Genomic DNA, 22,491 nt, shown 5'->3' with positions numbered 1-22,491 from the left:
ATCAAACAAGTGAACTATTCAGGAAGATGAGCCAAGTTGGCAAACTTGCTCAAAATAAATGACCGATGCAACTTTTCATGTGTGCTTACTGTAACTCATACACTATGTTAGCTGGGTTGGCTAATTGTCAACGTACTGATGTGGCACACTCTCAGTTCCCATTTAAATAAGAACATCACTTGTTTTGAACAAAATTAAAAATAAACTGACTGTTACAAATGAAAATTAAATTACTAAATTTTGTTTGTAGAGAAAGCTGAGTACTTACATGCTCCTAAGTTTGCAAACATATAAGGAAGAAGTGACTTCTGTTCAGCGGGACTGCTCAAATGTGGGAAGTTACTCATTTGCTTAAGTGTTCACAAGATCAGATCACAACATCCAGAAACTCAGCTGCTACACCCAAACATTTTTCCCACAGCACCCAGTTCTTAGTCACCACTCTCCAGAGAGAACAGACAGCATAGAGCAGAAGTCATTGTGGTCAGTGTACGGCCTATTTAGTAAAAGAATTTATCTTATTCATTTTCTATGATTCATATTTCAAGACTGCATTATTAATTTCTGTCAGTCATAGGCACTAGATTTATACTAAATGAAAAGCTGAAGAAAGGCTTTTCACTTGCTCTTAAGTCTAGCACGAGAACCCCACCCTCACCGATATATACAGGATAACACTTAATTTGGGGTCAATAGTATTAAGTTTCTTAATGATCAGTAGTTTCAAATGTTGCAAATGATTTGGGGTAGCTCCATTATAGAGATTCCTTCAGGCAGCGTGATATTCAAAAAGCGGGTCCTCTGCCCTGTCAAAAACCACTGCCTCCCTGAGACCTCTCAGGAGGGTCTCCTGAGACCCCACACCACTTTGGAACATCTTTGCCTGTCATTTTAGTTATACTGCAAAGAAAAGGACCTGCCTAACCTGCTGCTGTTTGCTACTGCCCCTCTGGAGCCTGCAGTGCTGTGGTCCTTTCAGAAGCGTGTAAATAATTATATTATCAGCTGTCATAACATTTAGTTAACCGGTAGTTAACCTACTGGTTGTGGACATTCTTAAGACCAATACTCACTCCATTCATGGGCCTGAAAGAGAAGTAAAAGGTAGTCTGAAAAGCCTGCATATCCATTCCCAACAGATGACTTCAGAAAGAGCAGTCCTTCTGCCTGCTTGTCATGACCAGAGGACCTTCCTGAACCCCTGGGCTCCCAGTAAGAACTGAGGGGAGAGGCAGTTCCTGCAGCTTACAGGAGCCATTGGCTTTGCAGAAAGTGATGAGATGACTTCATTAAACAATGCAAAATTTACACTAAAAACCAAACCAGGAGAGCTGTGGAAATAGCACAGTAACATTTTTAAAATACCTTAGTCAATTAATTCAAAAAATATACATTGGCAAGAGGAGGGGAAGTAGTTTAATAATTTTAATGGCCAACACTTAAGAAAAGATTAAAGGTCTAATACATTAAAAAGGAAACTCTGCTGATGGTAATCAGTTTTGCTGCTTTTATGCATCATTTTGTTCCATGTTTGTGTATGAAATGAGGGGGGAGGAATTTGAAGATTTAGGGAGATTACTGCTTTCATGAGAGTGTTTTATTGCACTTTGGCAGTTCTGGATTTAACCAGAAAATCCAATTGTGGAAAAAGGATGAAACAATCTGTTTTTCCTCTAATCAGTCACAAGGTTGCAGGATATATTAAAATAAATTTGCTACCGCCATTCTTCTTCCTTCCCACTGCTGTCACAGCAAATGATGATCCAAAAGCTGATTGACACTTCACATATCAGCTCTGATGCCTGCTGCCCTCCTCCTTTTACCAATTCTTATGACTACTAACAAATAACTTCAGAGCTGTTACAAGAACATGGAGAAAAGCGTTATGGTAGATGAAGCATTTTAATAGGTTCTAACCCTAAAATATTGGCAAAATTACAATTGGTCATGTGAAATAGTATGAAAAGAATAGAGTAACGAATATTTTACTGTAAAATATTCCTCCTGGATTTTGCCTACAGTTGCCTATTATTCCTAAGCTAGTTGTTACCTCAGATATAGCAACTACCAACCAAAATCAAAAGCAATGTTTTCAAATCAATACAGATTGCAGAATCCTTGCCTGCCATTGCAAGAAATAGTAGTGGCTTAAGCCACCATCCTCCTGTGCAAAGTCTCAAATCCTAGGTAAACAGAATTGTACACCTCCAAGTGTTCAAACTTAGAATATCAGAAATGCGCATCACATGTAGAGTACCGGCAGACTGCTTGTGGTACCCAAGCAAGCTTGTTTCTGTGACTGCCATGTAAATATATACCAAAGCTGGGATACTACTCACCTTATCTTCTTAAAGGTAGGCATTTAGTGTATAAGCACCTAGGCTATAAGGGAGTGTTACTGGCACTATGTCCAATGAGACTTATCATTGCTGTGGAAACTTTCGTTTCTGTTGAGCCCAGGTACAGAATCGACAATTGATTTTTAGACAGTTAAACTTAGATTAATTGCATCCAACATTGACTTTTAGGAGAAGCAGTTATTTAGCTACTGCTGCATCACTGATCCAAGAGGAGACCTTTCTAAGTCTCAGAAGATTACAGACTCTCAGTTTTAGATGATTGAGGTAATTAACACCATCTTTGGACCGGAATTTACCTTATTTTCCTAATTTCTACCAACGGGTTCCCCCCACCCACCACAGACAGATCGCTGAAGCTGTTCACAGGAGCAAAGAAAGGTCCTCCCCCACATATTTTTTGCTGGGAACTGTTCCCTGATTCTGCCAAAGCTTGTGGACTTGAACTCACTGCAGCATCAGAGCCCAAATACAACATCTGCATCTGGGGTGGACAGCTGTGTCATGAGTGAAACAAAATCCCCTGGAGGGCTCTAGTAATAAAGAAACCCAGCTAAGCATATAAACAGCACTCATAGTCAAAGGCTCCATCCTATGGCCTTTTATTGTGCAAGAAGTTATTAGGATTTGTGAGGGCTAGTATCTATGCTTGTGAGCATTGATATTAGATGATACCAAGTAATTTTTTTTTTTTGCTAATGTTGTCCAGCTAACAATTAATTTGGAACAGTGGTGAATAAAGTGATACCATTAACAGGTACAGAAGAAAGTGCTGTGTTATGTTCTGTGTGGTATTTGGTTTTTGCCATATTTTCTAGAACTGTTTCTCATTTTTCTCTAGTGTCTTTCATGAACACAATATAAAAGTGGTGAACAAACATTAAATATTAATATAGAGTCTCTCACACTTCAGTGAAAATGTTAGGATGTAACACTGACATTGCTTACAGTGGTTGAAAAAAATCTTTGCTTTCCAGTATGGAAATAAAATGCTGAAGTATAAGAAGATAGTTAAACAAAGTACTACAGCCTATCGCTCCTCAAAACTAATGCAGCAATGGTCAGGAAGATTTTGCTGAGTAACAGTTCAGCGGGAAAGAGAAACTGAAAAAGAAGCAGAAGAAAATAGACAGCTTAAAGAAGCACTGGGAACATGGCCTTGAGAAAAGTCTTTGGAGAGATGTCTGGGCTGAGACCTAAGTAGCAGCAGGCTGGGAACATAAAGAAATATCACCTGTTTGAATCCTCCTGTCTGCAAATGTATGCATATAGTGCATTTTTTGTGTAAAATGCACAAATAATAAATTTGCAGCAAAGACAACAACTCTACAGACCATTTCTAGTTCTAATTAGAGTCATATCCTTGAAAACTACCTAAACTTTCAGACAAAAGGGGTAACAGCATACTGTTGCCTTCTAATAAATACGGCTTTACATAGGACAAAATTTTTCTATTTTGCATTCACTACAATCTTATGCTTGTTTGCATCCTGCATAAAAATAATAAGGATATCCCAAGTTTTCATCATATGGGTATATATGGTGAATATATGTTACTTTTAAAGTGCTGACCACATAAATATTTATCATACATATTTTTCTGTGCAAGAACTGCATTTAACTTCATCAATTCAATTTCATTTAAAAAAGACTAAGCCAGCATATTGAACTGATTTCTGGCACAAAAGTAAGATTTTTTTTCTTTACTGTCATTTTAATTCATTATATTACTGTGCTATTTTTAAAAGATCCCATTTATATTGTGCATTGCAGTTCCATAGGTTAACAGTTGGAAACTAAAGATTAATTTACAGGAAATGCAAGGAAGGTATCAAAGCATAGTGACAGGAGTTATCTTAAGAGTTATTTAAGACAACATACCACAAGATCTTTACCATGGCATGTTCTATGCAGTTTAGACTTAAAACTTTTAAAGATGGGGACTAACTATTCTTAATGCTTCTGTGAAATAACAAGTATACAGTGTTATATGCTAAATTATACCTTCATTCTATTTTAACAAATACCTAGCATGGTAAATTATGCTTACAATTTAAAAGGGGAAAATTGTTATAAAATATCAATAATAAAGCTCAGAGTAAAACATTCCAATATTTCAGTTACAATTACAAAATTGAACCTAGTGCAGGTGAACAGCAGCTGAAATTTATCATCACCTGATGGCTGTTCAGTGGACCATGTGAAGGGAATTAACTTGTCTGTCCAGTCTGGAGCTGAAAACTCTCCATATTGCAGAACCTGCCACCAAACCTGGCACCTACATTGGCAGAGGCCAAGGGTTAGGTGGGTGTTGGAGAAACAAGTATTGCTGTGCTTTTAACTACTGACAGACTAAGTGCAGAACTTCATTTGTCAGAGATGATGGCAAAATCATTCAGAAGTTTTAAAAAAAGCCCAGAAAAAAAAATATATCCCCTACTAGATGGTTACAGCCTTTGCACAAAATTGTCCAATTCTTGTTTACTTGCAGTCATGGGACTGGGCACTGAAAAAAATCTGTCTCTAAAAGAATTATATTCACACAAGCAGGAGTTACGGTCTTGGAGCAGAAATTAATGGGTGAGATTCTCTGGCCCGTGTGATACAAGAGGTCAGGCAAAATGATCATGATGGTCCCTCTGGCCTTTTAAATCTATGAATCTGTGATCAGTAAATGGAAATCAAATTGTTTGCAAAATCAGGCAATGTCTCTTTTCATTTGGTCTACATAGTGGCATCTGCATTTGACATTTTATGCTGGAAAATACACAGAGGTTAATATGATATTCTGCAGGTGTAAGGGCATTACCCATTCCCACAGAAAGCTTTTTGCATCACAGTCTGTATCACATAAGCCATTTTAGATACCCTTCCATTGTCAGTATGTCATACAGCACTTCTTCACTTGAGTAATGCAAGTGCTAGAGAAAGCAAAATAGATCCATCAGTGCTCTGTGGATTCTAGGCTTGCACTTGAGGAATACCTGAGTAAAGGCAAGGTTATTCAGCTCTCACATAGCACTCACTCTGATGTAAGCATGATCAGGGTCTTTGCACCACCAAAATAAATGATAAGCAATTTCCCCACCAGGACTATATGTGTGTACAGAACTAGCAATTTTCCAACCATCCTCAACAAGGTTCTCTTAAGTTTTCCAGTCTTCCTGACTGTTCTGCTGGTCACAATGGAGTGGCATCAAAAAGTAACAGATTTAATTTGGGGAGGCTAGATTTTCTTTTACTAAGGCTTTAATTTTTTCAAATGAGAAAATTCCATTAAAAAAGCCATAATGCTGTCAACTGGATAGAAGATGGCACTGCAAACACAAAGTGATAGAGAATGGCTATCCAAGTGAGGCATACAATTAGTTCTGAATACCTTTCTTTCAAAATATACTGATAATTGGCAAACTTATTCACCTGAGTTTGCATTTGGCTAAATGACAGTGACTTCTATTAACTGATGTGGTTTTTTAAAAATTTCATTTGCAAATAGCAGGATTTACTATTTGTGAAATGCCAGTTTTCTTTCTATTAAAAAAAAAAGAAGATTATTAAAACAGTTCTAAAGGCATGATTCCCATTCCCAGCATATGACATTTATCACCAGATTTAGGATTGTGGAGTAGGCTTAGGAATCAATACACAAGCTATATGACAGCAATACCTCCCTGTATTTTCTTAACCACCTTTTTTTCTCATAGTTCCTGCTCATATCTGCCTTGTGCCATGGTGTTCTGCCTCCTCCCTGTGAGCTGGCACCGCCATGTGTCTGGCCATGTTGTGAAGCAGCCCCAAGAACTAATAGGGCTTAAAAAAACCCAAACCCAAAACAAACAAAAAACCCCACAAACCCTACTAAAAAAGGGGGAGTTCTTTTCAAAACTAATTTTTCAGGATCTGGTTGCTGGCAGGGCAATGGATGGAGCTATTCCGGCACAGCAGAACAAGGCGCCTATGGGACAGGGTGGGCAGGACTCCTGTGATCTGCTCTGAGCATCACCTCATCCTGGAACACAGGGTGGCTGGGCTCTCTTTAGGCTTAGTGAGTGACATCTGTAAGGAGATAATTTCAGCCTCTCTAGTTTTGCATGCCAGGTATTCACCCTTCTCCACACCTCAGTAACTGTGTTATTTTCCATTCACCCTAAATATCCCATGACAGTTTGCTACAAATAGATTCAGAAATTGACTGTCAAGTCATTCCTTGTAATGTACTTTATCGCCATACATGAAAACTGCATTGACTTTCCTCCAAAACAGAAGGAAAGAACTGCACTCTGTGCTTGATGATACCTGCAGTGAAGTAGAGAATAAAAACCCCAGTACAGGGAAGAACTGGCTATTATCTCTCCAAGATCAGCTCAATGTCTTATGTTAGTCTGGAAGGGCACAGGATAATGGAAAGTTTTGGTCCTGGTAGAATAACATCTCTGAGGAACACTTTTTGGTGTCAGAAGCTTGGCTTCTTTTTCCTGTCTTAGAACACAATGCCACATGCCAGGTACTTTCTGGGGTGGTGGAGGGGGGGAGTTATAAAGCCTATTTTAATCCTTCCCCTCGTTGACACCTCATTGTTTTAGACTTGTAATGATAAATGTGATAATGAGTAATGACATCTATTCATGGAACCTGTGAAAGCAGGTCTGAAATGTCAAATTTGGCATGAGGAAAATGCGTCTCCAGCAAGGTCAGCTGCATTGACTTACTTTAGCCCATCCCTCATTAAAACACAGGCTGAATTTCTCATAAGTCTGGCCAGAGCACATTCTCCATCGTCTCTATGTCTCCATCCCCCTGCGCCTGCAGTTTTTTTAGATGGTGCTCAAAGGCCAAATTATGGGAATTTTCAAACTCATTGTTCCCCATAAAAACGCTAATTCTGCCTGTGATTCCTATTGTTTAATCCCTTGAGTGCTTTAGGACATGCAAGACAGAGTGTACATTCTCTGAACGAGTGCTCACCCTGTGTGTTTCTATGTCCCATTGTCAACAGCGGGCCAGGACAAATGGTGTGGCTTGGCAAGGGGACAAGATGCTTTAGCAAGGTGCAGCAAACAAGCTGTACGTGGGGTTGTTACACTGATTGTGCTTCTGGTGTTACATGGGATGTGCCTTTTCTATTCTCTTCCACACAGACTTTTATAATGCCCTCATCGCCATTGTGCCTGAGTGCTGTCTAATAGTGCATTAACCAAAACAGCTAACATCTGTCTCTCCTTTCATGCTGCCTCCAGGGAGAGGAGTCCAGGTACAGAAAAACCTTTGGTAGAGGGATATTTTTTTTATGGGAACAAGATAGGGAAGGAGGATTGCTTTTAAAGTGTTTATTAGTGTATATGTTGTTGTAAATTTATATGGGGCGGGGGGGAATGGTCAAAGAAATGCACTTGGAGCAGAAAGTGATGAAGGGGTACAGTGGTTCACAGGCTCTGGGGAATTTCACTCAATGGGGTTGGTGTGCTTTTCTGGAAAGCTTTGCTTTGATCAACATTGTGCCAGAAGCTTGAAGGTGCCAACCACAGTCCTGGTATATTGAATTATTGTTTCCATATCATAAGCCAAGGCTGGGGATGGCTGTCAGTGAGAAAGACCAAGATTTTGAATTTGACACCCCAAATTCTACCAGAGCTCAGCACCAACAGCACCAAGCTGACCCTGTGTGGGTAGCTACTGTTAGATGACATAATTGTGCTTTTCCATTGGTTTTGGTTTAACTTCTGTAGACCTTAAAACAGGTGAGACTAGACACTCACTTTTGCTTCCAAAGGAAAATGAAGATTTGAAACTTTCACCTAGAAACTAGGACCCTTCCACTTACCATAATCAGGAATGAACTTAATTTGCCACCTATGCGTGTGCCTGGTAGAAAGAAAGATGCCTTCATCACAAGAAGTAATAGGAAAGGAGTCACAGATGATGAATTAAAATCTTCATGACTGAACTACTTTCTGCAGGAATGTGTATTCTCATTTTCATTCTGATACCTGTCACTGTAGAAGACATCTTTGTTTTACTTTGTAATATTTTGCCAAAATAGGACTAGTGTTGTTTACAACCATGATGACCTAAGGATACAAGTGAGGAAAGGAAGAGGATGTATCATTTATTAAGTCAGCTAATATACTGTGAAAAACATTATGCTTTTGGATTTGGCCTTAAGGGATGCCAAATCCAAAAGCATCTCCATTTTATCCAACTTTATTGGTTTGTCTAAGAAAATATGTACTTTCTTCCAAAATACTGCCACTAAGCTCTTCTAACATTTTTTGTGACTGTATCTATTTTTTTGAGGTTCCTGTTAAACCACTGATGGTTCTTCTTGCTTCTCTGACTTCAGTCATTCCTTTTTATTTGCTGGACCATTTGGTTTCTATTCCATAATAAAATTATCATACATACCTGGCAGACATTGCCTGAGAAGACTCTGCAATGCTGAGTATATGCTATCTAGCTAGTTTTAAAGTGTACTTTGACAATACTGAATGGCTTGTTCTGTCTTTATAGTCTGGTTTATATTCATTCATTCTGATTATTGCTGCCTTAATTTAACACTTGGGAACTTTGGCTATTTCCACCATTAGTCCAGCTAAAATTACCACCAGAATTGTTTTGGTTGTTTTGTTGGGTTTTTTTCTCAGAACTTTTCATCATGGATTGAATAGACATTACTTATGGCAAGGTTTGAAGCTTCAGACCTAGATGAAGGGCACTAAGTAAACAATTATTAATTAAACTTTGCCTTGAGTCACATAGTAAGAACTGATTCAGACATAGCCCTGTGGTGGGCCTGTATTAGCAGTACACCATGATGCCTTCCCTCCTTGTATTAGCTGTGCCTGCCAGCAAATGGAATTTTACAGCACAGATTTTCCCTCTACTTTTCTTCCTCCTCCAGCACCATGCAGCAGACAAACAGGCAAACAGTCCAGATTAAAGTTCATGAGAGCCATCTCAAGTACAAATAAAAGGGCTTCCACTCCCTTGCATGGGAACATGGCCCATATCATAGTCTAGGTCCTTGAGACGTCTGTCTTGAACAGAAATGGAGAATGTTAAATTTAGAGAACAGAACTACCTGCTTATAGGAAAGTAGGTAGATAATAGAATTGTGTTTTCTTACCTGTAGCTCTTAGGTTTTAACCTCAAAAAGTCTTGCAATCGGATTGCATTGTTCTGTGGAAATGTGCACTCTTATTCCAAGACTTTGTAGAATTTATCCATACAAGCACGCCTTTCTAAGCTGTGCCTATTGTATAAACCATACATGTCATCCAGCATCAGGTAACTAACACTAAGGTAATCAGTCTACCTTTTTACAATGAAAGATATCCTCATCTTAAGTCCATCAAGAAGAAAGGCAAGATACTTAATTAGCATAGTAAGGTCTAGGTAGTAGTTTGCTTTCTCTGGGCTTAGGTCTGCCTACTGAAAGTCTGTTTGCTTTTTATCACTATGTTTCAAAAACAAGTATAAAAAAGGCCAGAAAATCATGTTTAGTAGTAAATATTTTACACATTTTATTATGCTACCAAAGGCATTAACATTTGTAAAGTTGTTGTATGCTAAATCAAAATGTCACCCCTGCAAGACAAAAAATATACAGAATGTTAAACCGTCAACTTTTTTTGTTGTTTCATATGTTTTATTTTAATAATTATCATTCCTCTCATTCATTCTAGTTAGGGCATGGTAACAAAACTCTTAGAGTAAAAACATCAAATCATCACACCATATTTGTGTCTTCAACACATATACATAGTGAGAGAGGATCTGGCTTTTAACATAAATGTACCGTGTATGTAACAATGTGTTATAACTTGAATACATATAGTAGACATTGTCCAAGTAAGTCTCTATTCTATTCAATAAGCACCATAGAGACTGTTTTCACAAACCAGTGGATTCATAATATATCATCTTCGTTTTTTTCAGTGACCGCATCCCTTGAGCACAATAGTTTGTAGTGTCACAGAGAACAGCCATGTGACTATAATGTTCATGAGGAGGAATAAAAAACAAGTAAACCCAAGTTTACTTACACATCTTTTATTGGTCTAATTCTCTCAGGCCACCTGTTCTGTAGCTGCATAAAACCAAGCAGCTGTGAACTCCAGGAAAGTGCATGAGTCTAATATTACAGATCAGAAGCCAGGATGTGACCTAACTTCAGTTTCAGAAACAAAACAAATAAAAACCAAAGTGGTGTTTGCCTGACATTTTTAGTGGCCCGAAAATCTGCGCTATCATGTTGCACCTAATTTGGTGCAACTGCAAACTGCTATTGAAAGCAAGTCCTGCTCCTGCCTTTCCCTCCCAGCCAGCCCTCTGCCAGCGGTGCGGTACCTCCAGCTCCCTGGCAGAGGACCTAGTGCTCTGTCTCCCTTTGCCTATCTGACTCTTTTGGTGGGTTTGTTTTCTGTTGAGCCAGCTGATTAATCCAGCTCACCTCACAGCTGCACAATCATTAGGTCTGCTAGAGGAAAGGCAGAGGGAACACGTAGCCAGGTACAAACAGATTGATGGGGGACATTAGCCCTTTCATTAGCATTTCCCCATTAAGTGGGGTGGGTTTAATATGAAAATAGATGCAAAGAGAAAGCAACACTTTTTTTCCCTGGTCTTTCAATAGTTTACATTAAACACTAACATATTCCCACACTCACTCAAGTCAAAATAAAACAGTGTGTCCTGATCATTGGGGAGAATCATGTTTGATTAATTTTTGAGTGTGAATGGTAGAAAGAAGTGAAGATATTTTTGAGAGTGCAACAGTATGTATAAAATATTACGCATGTGTCGAGACAGAGTGAGATTTTCCATGCACTATGGTTCAATTTCACAGCTTGGTTAATTGATTTGGATGCTGCTTTAAAAACCTTTTTCCATTCTAAGCCAAAGGCTGAACATTTGAGGCTTCACACAAGTTCCTCAGCATTAACCTCATTCACACATTTTTATGAACTAACCACTCGATAGCTAGGACCAAAGGACGTGGTCCTGTATTCCTTATTTGAGCTGAGCGAGTCATCTAAAAGAAGAGAGAGTCCTCTAGCGGAGAATTCTGAGGTTTACTCTTAAGATAGCATTGAAGGGATTTGACTTTTAACCAGTTTTGTAATGCAAAAATACCCCAGCTTACAAGCATGTACTGAAAGTACAGTCAGTATTTTAAATACTCGAAGTTCATGCTCATCAGCTGCTTTGACAAAGTTTTTGGCTCTTTTTACTCACGCTTTTTTTTTTTTTAGGAGATTACAGCTATTTAGGAATGAACAAATATATACATGCTTCAGTAATCTTATTCTTCTGCTATTAAAAAAAGTGTCATCTGATCAAGAAGGAGCAGGAATCACTTGTTTTATGTGAGTCTGCTAACAACATGAATGATCAAATGGAGCATCTACAAATTTCTCAGACACTCTTGCAACTAACAAATGTGCTTCCAGGAACAGAATCCTTTGGCAAATAATGTACCAGTAGCAGAAAGTTAAATTAGCTATGAATATCAATCACAATGAAGCACTCGACCAGCTCATGATGTGACACAACTTGAAGGGACACAATGTACTTTGAAAGGGCACTGATGTAATAGGATGAGACACAGTGACCTTTGTATGGTCGCCTTATTTGCTACACAGGCAGCAGTCAAGCAACTTTAACCAGCCCTGAGATTTTGTTCCTGACCTCTCCTGAACATTTTTCATTTAATAACGTGTCAATGGCTTTTACATTCTCCCTTCCTGTTTGGACTGCACAGAGATGGAGAAAAGAGATATCAAGACAGATGGCAAAAGCCTGATATAGTAGAGGAAGGCTCTCCCCCCTGGCAAAGCCCTCTGTGACTTACAGGGTTCAGGAGACAGAACTCGTGCTCGTGTCAGTAACAGGAGCCAAAGCAGTTCAGTTCAGCTGCTCCCTTATTTTTCTCTGACATATTTCATCTTGGTCTGATATTCCTGTTACCAGTCTTCTAGCGATCTCACACCTGATAGGGAATTTCCTGTGCAGGACCCAGGCTTTATTGTGCCAGATATACTGCCAACTCTTGCAACTTTATCCCAAGCCTTGCAGTTTCTGAAAGTGTTCATAGAGACCAGCTGCTAGACCATAAAATTTCAAAAGAATGTCAGCTTTCATTTAAGGAAAAATAAGAAAGAAACAAAAATAAGAAAGAAGAAACAAGGAGAAGTCTCCAAATCCAGAACATAAATGCAAAAATACAGAATGTATTACTCTAAGTACATTTCATACTTTTTAAAGCCCCATGGCACTACTTTGAGGCCTGAGCTGTGATTTCCAAATGTCTGGAGCTGGTAGTTCTGTGCCTGTGAAAATTTTTCATATGGAGACTTTATTCTCCACCACGCATCTCTGGCCACTTCTGAGTTACAGGGCATGAAGTGAATTTGGCAGGCAGCAAGATCTGTCTGTGTGCGTCAATCACGCTTACTAAAATGTCTCTCCTTATTCATTACATTCAAATGTTTTGTGAGTAAACTAAGACTGAATTGCAGCGTGGAGGATGTTTTAGTGGTTGGAGGGCACAGTTTGGTTAGAAAAATGGAGTAGGAAGATGTAATTTCCACAGCACTCTCTTCTCCTCCTCACCTCAAATGCTGAAGTACTAGGAGACATAATCTTCAACAGTATTCCTACATGTTTGCTTTCCAGTATTATACCTGTGCCATCTCCCCTTTCATTTCCTTCCAGGCTAGCTATTTGTAATTGCTAATCTGAGCAGAACTATATGAAAACCTAAAAATGAAAAGACAAAATAAGTGTAAACCAGAATTTTTCTACTAAAGATGAAGATGATTAAATAACATCAATGATAAAAACCACGAAGTTATAAATACAATCTTCACATGATTTTCCTTCAACTATATTCCTAATATTTTGCAATCTTTTTTTCTTGTATTCTAGCAGATGGCATTTCTGGGTGGGTGTGCAGAGACGCGGGACTCTGGCAGTAACCTGTGTTCAGTCTCATTTGTTGTCATGAAAATTCTCATTAGTGTTAAATTCATCCAGTGAGAAAATGGAAACCTATCTTAAATTACATGAGTCTTCTCAAATAAATTTTTAGTTGGCAACAAAGTGCACTACCATCCCCATGGCTTCTCACTGAGTTTTCAACTCATGAGTTTTCTGTCCCTCAAGCATTTGCAAAAATACTATACACTCTAGCAGGCTTCATCTCCCCATGCAAAGTAGGAATAAGAGCAATTATTATTGCCTCATCATTAGCTTAATCCACTAAGCTTATGCCCAGCTTAATACTTCATTAGGAATGGAAGGTACACCTAACTTATGTGGGCAGGGAGGAAAAAAAAATATCTCAAATGCTTTGAATAAATTGTAGAAAATGTATCTTGAATTTTTTGAAGCCTAGTGAAGAATAATTGTGCTGTGCTTCTAAGAGATTTCGAGAGCTTTTCCCATAGATTCTCTGAAGACTTGACCGCTAAAAAGAAGGTAAATTAGATTACAGCATAAAGTGAAGCCTGCATTTGGTGCTTTGGGACTGCTTGTTACATGGTGCCAGAGGTTTCAATAAGAATGGGCAAGCTGTGAAACCAGTGTTGTCACAAAAAGCATTAGAAGCACAGTGGACAGAGTCATCCAGAGACAGCAAAGTTGATTTCTGGTCTCTTTTTCAGCTTCTTAGTAAGGTTTTCCCCAGGTGAAGGATAACCATTATCTCAGCTTTGACTGCTGGTGCCCTAGAATCACAGAGGTAACCAATCCAGAAACCATTCCCTCACACTCTGTTTTCACCCATTGGATTGCTCTCACCATCATCTCCTGGAATGACAGCTTTTCTACAAACACTCCTAGACTGAGGCCTAGAAAGAGAAAAATCAGTCTTCAGTATGAAGGAGAACTCGTTGTAGGAGTTCAGTGGTAGATTTGCTAATGATGACACCCATGTGCCTCTCATCACTCCTATCACAGTTCACTTTCTCCTCAAAAACAGGACAGGCTAGTGTTGCCATAACCTTCTTTACCTTAACTTTTGCAGATCCTTTAAGTATTTGATCTAGTATCCAAGAGTTAATAAAACCTTATTTATCCCAATAGACCCATAAACTCAGAAAAAATATATAAAGCATATAAAATTTCACACATATTAATGTAATTCTTAAAACTATGTAGTGCTTTACATCACAGCATTTGCAAAAATTCTAGTGATGAAGGTTAGTTTATTAGTAAAGCAGAATTCCTAAGTAACATATATCACCTCTTTATTCAGATTGCCCCTTTGACCATGCTGAACAGCGTCTTTCCTTGATACTTGCAGCCTATAGTTATACCTCTACACAAGTAATTTTTGGTCAGTCATGTATGTTTTAGTTGGTTTTAATCTTCATAAGACAGTTCTAGTTCAGTTGCTCAGAGTAAGTGCAAAAAATATTGAATGGTTTGAACACGTGCTTCCATACTTCGTGCTGGGAGGACTTGCTTTCTGGGGTGTCCCATCCAGTAATTTATGTGCTTCTAAAGCAAAGCTGGATTATTCCAAATTATTGTAGGTAGAACTGGGAGTAATATGGACAATCGTCCCCTGCCAGGTCTTACGCTCTTGACTTCCAGCCCCCCGCTGAGAGGACTTATAAAGGTTATAGTTACAGGAAATTTTCCTCTAGCTTTTAAAAGAAAGCAGCATGAGTTTTTTGCAAAGCAGACAGTCAAATCTGTTTGGCTTGAAGCATCAGATCACTGGTAACCATGCTGACCAGCTTTATGTTCATTCTTTGCTCTTGTTAGTCTGACTGTTCATAAACATTTATAATTTATTTTTTATAGTGAGACTGGGAAAGGAAATGCTTTTCTTTTGGTTGTTTTCTCATTAAACTGCATTCCAGTCTTCATATACAACAGGGTCCTGAGATAGTACAGTAGTATTATTAACAAATAATGCAGTTTGGCCAAGATGAAGTATATACAAAGAGAAAAAGTTTCATGCATCAGACAATTCTGAGAGATTGTCAGATCATCATGTACATTAACCGCTTGCAATATGTAAAGAAAATTAGTGCCTTATGAATGGTTTTCTGAAGATGCCCCATTAATAGTTTGATTACTCAATTATTTTGTAAAAAAAACAGAATCACAATGGTCTAAGATCATCTGCTGACAAATGAAGCAAACCCGAAGTTCAGTCTCTGGCAACAAATGAGGAAATGCATCCCGTCCCATCCATGCATCCCCCTTCCTGCCCCCCTCAGTTGATGAAGATCAAACTTCCGCAATCAAACTTTTCCGTCTTCTTTTTTCCCTTAGTTATAGGGATGCGGAAAACTTCAATGATATGAGTGCTTTGGGCAACATATAAATGCTTTGTCTTAAAAAAGAAAACCTTAAAGAAATGCATAGGTAAGGAATCTGGGCTTGAAAAGTGTCACTGCAAAATGTCATCGGTCTTAAATGTTATGAGATAGAAACTACAGGAGGTGAGTGGTTTACAAAGCAAATAATCTCAGACAATCCCTTATGCAGTCAGTGTACAACGGAACTTTTAATCAGTTCAAAGGTGGCTCAGTAGTTTTATATAAATAACTCATTTTAATTTCCAGCTAGCTGAGTGGTCCTGCTGCTGGGCACTGAAGGAATCTCAGCAAGGGCACAGATGCTGAGAACTGTGTTAAGGTAACTTTGAATGATTTAATGTCTGTAATGTAAGAGAAGTTAATTTATCATGTGAGAATGAATTCAGAAAAGAACTTCTTATTTCTGCTAATAAAATATCTTCTTGCTAGAAACCTAGTTTAGGTTTTTCATGCAGGCAGCAATTTTTATTAATCCCTACCATTTGACTGACACACATTTCAATTTTCAGATGATTTTTTTACAGTGCTGGAACAGTATATTAGCTAAAAAATACACTCTGGAATGTATGTGTAGAGTATGCATCCATTATGCAGCAGCATCAAGGCAGAATTAGACCGCACTTTGAGACAAGATATAGTATCTGTCACTCCTGTGAATGAGCCTTGATTAAATTAAATTCCCTACAGGGACAAAGGTTCAAAAGTTCCTGGTTTAATAAAACATATGGCAGAAAATGTGGGAAATAGTCAAGTATGTGAAGCTTTAGCACTGTAAATGGATCTGCTTCTCAAGTATGTGCATTTTCTCTGTACACAGCTATTCCTTGTCAAAATACTTTCTTCTTAAATAACTCAGTGTTTGCACTGTTCACACAATGTGTGTGAAATATCCCACAGTGGGTATAGGTATAGCTCTGTGTACGCTTTGAAAGCAGAACAGAAATTCCAAGAAAACATACTGCAAACTAGAAACTCTGGGGTCTTTCATTTAATTACAATATATGGAAAAAAATATATGTATAACCTATATATTATTCATTTTGCTATTCAGTTTGACATGTTATAACTGCATTCACATTTTCAGCCTTTAGAGAGTTCTTCCATCCTCTCTTAAATCTTTAATAGATAATGTTTAGAAGAAAAGCTGAACAACTGGTAGCTTGGGAAGATGACGGGAGGCAATTATCAGCTTTCAGCCTATGGTTTTTGTATGACCATTTAATAGTGTTGAGCAAATAAAAAAACAGTTGGTCCCAGAATATATCAAAAACATGGAGGATGACCTACTGCTCAGAGACAGTACTGACAATTCTCATGCTACAATAGTTGGATGCATAAACTGAAGGAGATGACGGAGGTCTGGGTTTTCAACCATCTTACCTGAAACTGCGGCCAGTTGTAGTCATGTTGTTACACTTTTCCTGATTTTCCCATACTGAAGACCCAAATTGTTTGGTAATGCCTTCTGGAAAAAAAGTAGTCTTTATACAATTATTTTGATAAAAGAAATAACACTGCAACCTATGCACAGTTCTCATGGACTGCTTTCTGAACATGTTCATATATCTGAATTTAGAGTGCAGTGGTTCAAGCAAAAAAAAAAGACAGTTTATTTCTCATTCTTGCCAAGAGACAAAAACCCCCTACCTCAGAACAATAAAAACAACAAAGAAGCAAGATCCTTCCACAGGCTTGTATTGAGACAGAACACCACCAAACACAAGAACTGAGTGGATGATTTTAGACACCTTTTTAAAGTACATTTTCACTTTCTTTTTTTTTTTTTTTTGCTTTCCATAAGCACAAGAGTGCAACTTCAAAGGAAAGGATAAAAACAGCAGATGCACCTTCCACAGAATAGAAGAGTATAACTGATCACCATGTCCACTGTGAATACTGTCAGTATGCTGTCAGCAGTAGGTCTTAATTGCCCTGACCAGCCTCACCCGGGATGCCCCCGACTTCCCCTGCCCTGGTTCTCTGACAGGGCTTCCCAGATGGACCTCAGGTTCATGTCGTCACCCTGTCTCCAACTGTGTCTTCAGCCTTGTCTCCTGTCTCATCTTGTGCTGCCCCTGGATGGACCTGGCCCTGGTTTATGCCCTCTCTTGTGTCTGGGGCTGCTGACAGACGCTGTTACCAGCCCCTGGCTCTGCCAGCCCCGCTTACATGCTGTGTGCGAGGCTGAACCCTGATCAGTGAGGGCATTGCCTGTGCTGGAGTCACCCTTGGCTCCTGGCTCATCCTCCCTTGGGGAGCAGCCCCACTGACACTGTTCCCTGACAAACAGGACAAAAGTTTAATGAAATTGCAGCAAGATAAATTTAGGATAACCATTAAGAAAACTTGCCAACTGTAACCTGTTCTTAAGGTCCCTTCCACTCCTGCTTTCCATGAACCTGTGAGATGCCTGCAACAGCCAACGTTTGAAGTTAAATTCACTGGTTATAAAGCTAGGACTTTTTTTTTTTTCTCCTGTGTGGCTCCAGGGTATATTTGCATGGTTCTTCACAATTACAGCTGACACCTCCTCTTCAAAATTCAGTATAATTGTTGCTCTACGATAGACCTGTAACTGACCTTATAATAAAATTTCAGTTAGATGTCAACCTTGGCACCAGTGGCAGTTCCACTAACCCAGCAGCTTCCCTTTAGCTTTTCTCAAGCAGAAGGACAACTGGATCTGCAGAAAATACGCTCTTGATACCAGTAAGTGCATCCTGAGACTTTTCTATCTGCCACTAAGGTATATTCTGACCATCTTCAGAAAAAGTAGACTAGATAAGCCCATATGGGATTCTTAAAATATCTGTAACATTCCAGAGTAATAGGTTTTGCTATTTTGCAAAATACCACTGCAAGCTTTCCTGTACAATACATTTTGTATGAGGCATGAATAAATTCTCTTGATACTGAGATGTCCAGCTGGGGTGTCTCAGGCTGCAGCTTGTGACACAGCACCGTGGCATCAACATGATGGCTGCCTCCAGACAAACATGTTAAATTAAAATAATCATGAGCACAAACTGGAAAAATAAATGAGTTAGTTAGTTTTGTATTTGCAATGGAAATCAACCAGGGCACACAAGAGCTTTCGCTTTGATGTTCTAACATATTTGTGTAATAGCTGTTTTGATGTTTGCCTGAGACGTGCCTCCAGATTCTTCCAGTCATGTATTAGGAAGGTGAATGCAAAGTCTAACAGCCGCCTCTTTCTTTCTCCTCTCTCACTTGACTGTTAAGTCTTTCATCATGTATTAACACAAGGAAAGTAACCCAAAAGATACATTACTTCAATTAAAGAAGTCATGTACAGGCAATATGATGGAGTAGGAGATAAGGACTACGGGTATGGTCAGAGGAACTATTCTGGTTACAGACGAGCTGAATTGATAATTTGTTGACACCATCCCCCAACACAACTGCTTGTTCTCACCTTGATCTGCTGCTTCTGCCAGAGATCCCTACCACTGGGTCTGGGTTTTGTTTGTTTGTTTCATTTTGAATAGGCTGAGTTATGTAGGCTCTAAATCAGTTCTGAGAAATGACCCAACTCAAAAACCCTCTTTCCATTTATGGCACCCTTATTAGGTGTCTTCTTCTCAAATGACTGATTACATCAGTTTTAGGGCACTGTAAAAAAATGTGAGCTCTACTATCAGTGTGGGTTTTTTTCCCAACCAGGAAGTTGAATCAGACTGTTGTTAAATGAAGATTTTTATGAAGTTACTTTAAATGATGTTTATTATCAGGAATTTGATAGCTCCTGGTTTAGCCTCTCCACTGTGTAGTGACATGCTTTTATACTTGTCAAGAAAAATCCTTCTCATTTAAAAAAAATCTGAAGCACTAACCTATCTCTAATTATTACAGTTCTACGCTTTTCAACCTACTGCCTGCCTTCCATGTCTTGTTTGATCAGTTTTTCTGTAGCATTCATAAATAATTGAAACTGTTGATGATTTTCCTTAAAGTATGACATCTGTCAAAGAGCTTAAGAGAATGGCAAAGATAAAATAGCATAGTATAGTTTCTTATCCAGAGGAGAAATAAATAATTCCAATTCCTGAAGATGCATGCCCCTAGGATAAATTTTTCATTATTACCTTCGCCTTTTGTCTGCCTTCCTTTCTGTGTTTTTCAGTTCTTTTTAAACAGTACTTAGGCTAGATCATTCCTGCTTATAAGCAAGGCAACACTTGGATTCTCCAGCACATTTTGTATTTTGGCATTCGTAGAAATACAAAGTGCTGGAAGGGCTTCTTGCTAAATTTTTGCCACTAAACTGAAAGGAAGAAAGAAGTGATCTTCTAGCCTATTTTCCTGTCAAAGTAGAAAACTCGTTCCTCTAAGGTATGACTTTGGGCTTCATAAAAATGGGCATGATTCTTCTAAGTTTCCAAAGGACGACACTTCTTTACCATTGGCCTGCTACATACGCATGTGTATGTACAAATCCACAGGCTCACTTTCCATTTCATCACGTGAATACCCTGCTATTGCCCAATAGTTTGGATACAGGGGTTTTTTCAGAACAATGTATAAATATTTCTAGCTTGGCCTTTGAAAACAGTCTATTTACTAAATGGTGTTGCTTCTTTCCTTAGTTATGATTATACTGAACTAGATCCTTTCTTGTGACCAACTGTATAGCTGAAAATGAGGAGCTAATTTGTGTTAGTCCAAACAGGAGTTACACTAGCTGGTAGGTTTCATCACAAAATTCCAGGTACCACACGCTAAGGAAGGTGGACAAGAGTTACAAGATGGGTATGCTCAGCAAGCTCACTGTAGTCTTAGATTAGCCATGAAAATTTAATCTGGTCAGCCAAACACTAGATCACCAGATTGGTTGGAAAAAGAACTGCTCATGAAACAGTCTTCTGCAATGTGTTCATCTCACACCTACACTATGGTTTAACTTTCAAAAAAAAATCACTGTCAGAATGAGTGTAGCCTTTAATAGCTGCTACCATCTCAGGGGAGAAAAGGGTTAAGAAGCTATTGAAGAAGATTGGGCACACCTGCAAGCTGTCTGTAATTCTGTGAATTAGGGATAAAAACCTGAATTCAGGTAGAGGGCAGTATATATAGGTCAATGTGAGAAAAGGGCCTGGACTTCCTATACCAATGCTATAGGTAAGGTTTTATTTAGAAGAAAGGGCCCTTTTCTGGAACTAAATAGGTCTAGCATTATGAAAGGCAATCTTTTTTTTCTGGTCAGAAAGCTGAAAATTGACAGACAGTATAATTGTCCTGTGAGCAGGCAGGCAACCTCACTCTACTGTCCTAAGAAAGAGATGTGACTCAGCAGGTGATATGGGGTCTTTTTTGGTTGGTTTGTTTTGTTTTCTCAGCACTAGTGGTGAGATCACTGTTGAATACCATGTCCAATTCTGACATCAGTGCTTCAGAAGAGATGCTGAAAAATTTGGAAATGCCTCAGAGAAGGGCCATGAGAATAACTGTGGATCTGGAAAGGTCCAAGAAAGAAAGAAAAACTGTATCAGTGAGTATATGCTAAGCCTGCACAGAGAAAACTTTGCTGAAGATGCATACAGATAAATGAAACCAAAGCTTTGTTTTGCTTGCCTGTACAGGAAGAACAGCAGCTTACTCGGGATTCCCCATACCAAGCAGAAATTCAGTCTTTCAGTTACCTCAAATGAAAACTGGTTTTCTGAGGAAATAACTGGGGTGAGACCCAGAGGGGTGTGTTCTTCAGAGGATCAAAAGCTGGGGATGCACTGTAGCCACTGCAGGGTAGCTCATGCAGGTCACTGACGGGGTACAACAAGACACCCAGGGCTTACCTTTGTGCTGCAGCAATACTGATGGCAGGACTCTTGTTCCTAATAGGTAGTGCCAGGGCCATGCCTGGACAGGAGCGTAGTGGGCAACCCTAGACTGCTACAGTCACAAGAAAAGTTTTCAGCTCTGTCTTCCTTGCCTTCTTCCTCACCCTTCCTTGCCCAGCTACTGGCAATGTTTGTCCCCAGTTGCTGGGCTGGCAAGAAGCTGCAGCAGGGTCGTTGGTAATGGCAGCCCCGTGTGAGGGCAGCAGGGCATGGGCTGAACTGTTGCCCCCTCCTTCCCTCCAGGTTCTGGACGTTTTCGCCCAAAACAAGCTGATCATCGGTCACGTTCGCCCTCAGGATCCGTAAGGCTGGCTGTAAATCTGTGAATCTTATTTGACTTATGAAAGCCTTAAATCTGTAGTAGCAAAGTATTTCACCTCCACAATAGGTGGATTGACCTAATGGAATCAACTATATTTGGTGCTCAAGGGTCTCAACTTCCTGGAAAATGTTAAGGCGGGCAACAGGTAGGTGACTGCTTCCCCAAAAAACCCCAACCAGGTGCTCGGCTGAACCAGCAGTGACTGTCCTTTGCGAGTCTTAAATCGTACTGACCTGACTGGAAGCGTAAAGGTACCAACACAACCAGCCACTTAATGAAGTTGTCCCCCTGCTCCGCAGAAAATGGCGTAACTTGACCGTCGTGGATTGCCTCTAACTGTGCTTTCCCACAAGCGGCCTTTTCCCATGGCTGTACCCGTAAACAGCCAGGGCCGGGCCCCACCCTCGGCCAGCCGGCCGGCCCGGGGAGGCTGCGGCCAGGCGGGATGCCTGGTGCGGGCGCGCAGCAGGGTGTCTCGGGCAGGAAGGAGCAGGAGGAGGGCGGCGGGGACGCCCTTCCCGCAGCCGAGCGTGCCGGGGTGCCCCGTGGCGGTGCCGCCACCGCGCAGCGGCTACAAGCGCGGCCGGCGCCCGCCCGGCACAGGGCAGCGGCCCGCCTCA

Source organism: Haliaeetus leucocephalus, unplaced genomic scaffold (assembly GCF_000737465.1).
Source record: "Haliaeetus leucocephalus isolate CR32 unplaced genomic scaffold, Haliaeetus_leucocephalus-4.0 Scaffold228, whole genome shotgun sequence".
NCBI lineage: Eukaryota > Metazoa > Chordata > Aves > Accipitriformes > Accipitridae > Haliaeetus > Haliaeetus leucocephalus.
The sequence above is the reverse complement of the archived record's forward strand: the minus strand, read 5'-3'. Positions refer to the sequence as shown.